Source organism: Mus pahari, chromosome 6 (genome assembly GCF_900095145.1).
Source record: "Mus pahari chromosome 6, PAHARI_EIJ_v1.1, whole genome shotgun sequence".
Taxonomy (NCBI): Eukaryota; Metazoa; Chordata; class Mammalia; order Rodentia; family Muridae; genus Mus; species Mus pahari.
The window spans coordinates 92,175,396-92,180,081 of NC_034595.1; the positions used below are offsets into that span (position 1 = coordinate 92,175,396).

The window sequence follows — 4,686 nt, forward strand, 5'->3', positions numbered from 1 at the left end:
CCTGGGTGCGACCAGACCTGCCTGGGAGAGGACTGTGTGCTAAGTCCGGGAGGGGTGAAGCGTGCCGGTGTCCGGGAGGTGCAGGGCCTGCCTGCGAGGGCCGGGCCTGCCTTGGAGGGGTGCTGCGCCTAGAGGGCGGGGTCTGACAGAGGCCAGGAGGCGGGGGGTGGGGGACGAGCCTGAGAGGGGAGGAGGTGCTGAGAGTGGAAGAGGAGGAGCGTTGAGCCTGGATGGAGCGAGGCTCTGACTACCGTAGAGGGACCTAGCTGGAACCGCAGGAAGCTGAGTCTGTCTAGTACACAGCTGTTCAGAGTCGTCTGGGTTGAAGCCGCAGGACCAACTTCTAAGGGAGGGGAGGGGAGGGGCAGGAGAGCAGAGCTCGGAGTCCACATCTGAGAAGCCCTTGGGACCCCCAAGTCCAAGACATTTCACTACCGGCGAAGGAACTCGCCCTCAACTACTGGAAAAATGCTGGCCGCGCATCTGGCTTCGTCATCTCCTGGGAGGTAGGCTGAGCGTCTGTCTGGGATTTGCAAGTATCCTTGAGTTCAGGCTCTGACACTGGCCAACCTGCTGTAGAAGGAGATTTAGGACAAGGTCAATGTGAACATTCATTGTCAAGGAGCCAGAGAGGCGGCTCCGTAGTTAAGAGAGCTGGCAGCTCTTGTGAGGATCTGGGTTAGGTTCCCAACACCCTCACGGTGATTCACAACTCTCTCTGTCTCCAGTTTGCCACGGGATCCGACGCCCTCATCTGACATCTGTAGGTACCAAGCATGCACGTCGTGCGTGCAAGCAAGCATTTATACAACGTAAAAGAAATCGTATTTAAAATTTTATTTTATCATTTTTTATGTGTATGAGTGTTTTGCCTGCGTGTTCACCACATATGTACCTAGTACCCACAGGGACCAAAACAGGGTGTCAGATGCCCTAGAACTGGAGTTAAAGACAGTTGTAAGGTACCATGTGGGTGCTAGGAACCGGGTCCTCTGCATGAGCGGTTCTCTTAACCATTGAACCACCTCTCCAAAGCCAAATAAATATTTTTCAAAAAAAAATTATTGCCAAGCAGCATCCTTGTTATCAAGCCCTCAGAAGGTGGAAACAAAAAGGTCAGGGGTTCAAAGTCATCCTTGGCTATAAATCGAGCTCAAGGACAGCCTGGTCTGTATAGTAAGTTTGAGGCCAGCCTAAGCTACATAAGAGACTCTGTCTGGACAAAACTAAACAGAAAGATTAATCGTTCTCTGGTCCCCTTTCCCCAGTTTCTTCTGATCTTCCTGCCTTTGGCAGCCTGGCTCCAGTGGAATGTGCCCGCTGTGGTACCTACCAAGTTCAAGGAGAGGTCCTGGCGGTCCATCAAGAGGCGCCGCTTTAGGTCAGTAAGACTTTGGACTCTGGCCCCGCCCACCTCCTAATTGCCCCCACGTCCTGGCTCCTCTCTTTCAAAGCCCCGCCCTCTAGAGTGGAGCAAGCATTGGCCAGGCTCTTTACAATAGTCCTGCCTTCGACACGCCCCCTTTTACCTTGAACTTTCATGGGCAGGGAGAGCTTCCCTCCTCTCTCCACCCGACCCGGTGCGACAGAGACACAATTTCCTAAGTTTTTTATAGGGCTTCCGCCTTGGCCCCGACCAAGGTCCAAACCCTCTGGTTTCCAGCGAGGAGCCAGGGCAGTGCCTCTTGGGAGGAATAATCAGTTGGTGTTTTCTTCTCCACGTCCCCTCTTCCTGCTCTCTATGTAATGTTGACACAACTCTATCTCTCCCACTCACTCTGGACAGTGTCGTCTCACAGTGTAATAGTCCTTAGGTGAAGTAGAGGACCCCGCTTTGAGCTTAAAAGAAGCTAAAGAACCCACTCTGAGGGAGGGTTCCCTGGGCATGAAGCCTCGCAGGGCCTATGGTATAGGAAGAGTTGGGGAAGGGCTTAGTTTAGCAATCCTGGAGATTAAAGATCAAGTGGTAGAGTGCTTGCCTACAAGCAAGAGGTTCTGAGTTCAAGCCCCAACACTGTGTAAACTGGGTGCGGCGGTGCACACTGTGTGATCCCAGCACTCGAAAGGTAGAGGCAGAAAGTTCAATATCCCAAGATCGTCCTCATCTACATACCAAATTTTTTTTGGGGGGGAAGGATGTGGATGGTACTTAGGGAGGTCATCCAGGTGTCTCTCAGCACACCAGTCAGTGAGTGGTTAAGGAGGTTGGCAAGTGATGGAGCCAGGCGAGTCTGGGTTTCAATGCTGATTATGATTATTCTCTTTCTTTTTTCTTTTTGTTGACTTACTCATTTTTATTTTTTTATGTGTGTGAGTTTTGCCTGCATGTCTGTTAGTGTATGTACCACATGCATATCTAGCGTCCAGGAAAGCCGAGAGGTGTCAGATCACAAGGTTGTGAGCCTTCACGTGGGTATCAGGGACTGAGTCTGGTTCCACTGCAAAAGCAGCAAGTGTTCCTAACCACTGAGCCATCTCTCCAGCCCCCTGGTCGTTCTTGTTAACGATGCCCCTAGAGCCTTGGTTTCACCATCTCGAAGAGGTGAGGGGACCTCACGGATGGGAGAGTGCTCCTGTTTAAGGGCACAAGCCTCAGGTATTCAGCTGCTGAGTGGTAGCCGGCACAGTGTGGGCTTCAGAAGGTCGTGATGCATAGTAGGTAGACCCATGCTTTGCACACCGGAAATGTACAGGCTTTCAACACTGGGGGCATCATCCTTGCAGCCACCCTCCATACCCTGGGAATCGCACCCGCTTGTCAATTGCAAGGCGCTCACACACAATCCAGGGAGGGAGTGGCTTTACCACTCGCAGGCTTGGCGAAGTCCGGTGCCTGGTGCAGAACATGGACCACCCCGCCGCCGCTTTATTTTAGAGTCTTCCTTAACCTCAACATGTCGTTGGCCTGTTGGCCTTACTAAAACTCCCTGTGAGCTGCTGCTCTCTGAGTGAAGGTTTCACTGGGGACCCAGATGCTGAAGACCCTAGAGATTGGTCGCTCCAGCAGGGAAGGGCCACTAGTGGAGAGTGGCCATGCTGGCGGGGCCATCCAGAAGATGGCTAACTTTCAAGACTGACTGACTTCTGTCCCCCCCCCCCCGCTATGCAGCTGAGTGTTCCTAATTTACAAATGTGACTCGTGAGGGAGGGGGGGTCAGCAGAGGAGGTCTCAAGATGCCCGAGAAGGGATTTCAGATTTGGAGGTTCCTTTGCAGAGCTTCCAGGATGTCTTCCACTCCCACAAAGTCCCCGCCCATACCTAGGATTTGGGAAGCTCCAGAGAGAGAGAGGTGGCCCACCTCCTAGGAGCAGATCCCAGCTAACCCCATCTCTAGGCAGTTGTCTGGGGTCCCTCTGAGCCTCTGGGAGGCATAGGGCTCCCATTGTTCCAGCCCCCTCTTGTACCTGACTTACCAAACCGGTTCTGGGGAAGGGGGGCGGGGAGCAGGCACGTTGAGACAGCCGCCTGCCTCTGCTAGGCTCCCTCCCCCTCGCCTTCCCCCTCCCTGCCCCACACAATACCCAGGAGCTTACGTAGCCTGGCCTTGGAGCCATGCTGACATGGTCCTCTGGGGACTTGGCTACGACCCCATTGCCCCCAGGGTGGCCCGGAGCCCTGGAATGTACCAGCAGCTTGACGGAGGAGATCCCCGGCTGAGGTAGGGCCCTGGGTCAGCAACCGTCCTCCCCTTCCTGTATCCCGAGGGAGTCCTTTGTGCTGCCTGCCTGCTGTTTCTGGCTTCAGTCCATTCTTGCCTTCCTGGGACTTTGCTTGGCTTGGAACCCCCTTTCTGGCTATGACCTCCAACTAGTTTTTGTCCCTTAAGGAGCAAGGGATTCTGGCAGGGTCCCTGTTCCTCTGAGCAGGCAGCCAAAGGGCACTGAGCAGGGAGGGAGGGCTGGGTACCAGGGCCAGAGGTGCTGTCCCAGACAACAGCAGTGCCTAGGGATGCTTTGGCAACTTGCTAGGCAGGCTGGTTACCCTCTCTAACTAATAGAGACCATCCCTTGGCCTCTGCCAATCCTTCTCAGCCTGCAGAGACACCTATGACACAGGTTTCATAGAGGGGGACCCGAGGGTCACCTGTCACATGAGGATACCAAGGCCTGAGGATGGGTTTGGTCAGTGTCAACACAGGACCTCAAACCCTGGTTTCCAGAGGGATCCTTGCTTCAAGAGCACTAGTGTGTCCTGGGGCCACATCTGGGTACCCAGCCACCTGAAGTCCCCGAGACTTTCATTTTTATATTATCATCAGAGAAGCGCTACGCAGCTTTAAACCCAGCTCTGAACCTAAATCACCAACATCTACGTTGGGTGGTCTGCATCCTGAGAAGCTACTGGGCTGGCATCCCAGCTTGACAGGCCACTCCTATGTCCCTTTCCTGACGCTCTACTTGGCTTGGAACCCCTGTCCAACCATGACCTTTCTGGGCCTGAGCACGGTGGGTAGAATCAGACCAGCTTGACGCCCCCTGCCCACCCCTGACCCATCTCTTTATCCTATCTTCCAGAAAGCCCTTAGCTCCTTCAGCCTTCTCCCCGGAGGTCTGAAGATGCTTCTGCTCTAAGTTCTGATGTTTTGCTTATTCAACTTTATAAGTCACCGTGGGGCCGGGCGTGGTGGCGCATGCCTTTAATCCTAGCACTCGGGAGGCAGAGGCAGGCGGATTTCTGAGTTCAAG

General features: G+C 54.1%; 1 protein-coding gene across 2 annotated transcripts in view; it reads left to right on the forward strand.

Moving 5' to 3' along the window:
- The first annotated feature begins 224 nt into the window (after positions 1-224).
- Positions 225-4,686, forward strand: part of Arhgef19 (Rho guanine nucleotide exchange factor 19) — a 17,573-nt gene continuing 13,111 nt past the window's right edge. For both annotated transcript variants that reach the window (XM_029540474.1, XM_021200621.2), the window contains exons 1-2: positions 225-506; positions 1,269-1,381. The gene's annotated coding sequence lies outside the window, so the exon portion shown is untranslated. The remainder of the gene's footprint in view (positions 507-1,268; positions 1,382-4,686) is intronic.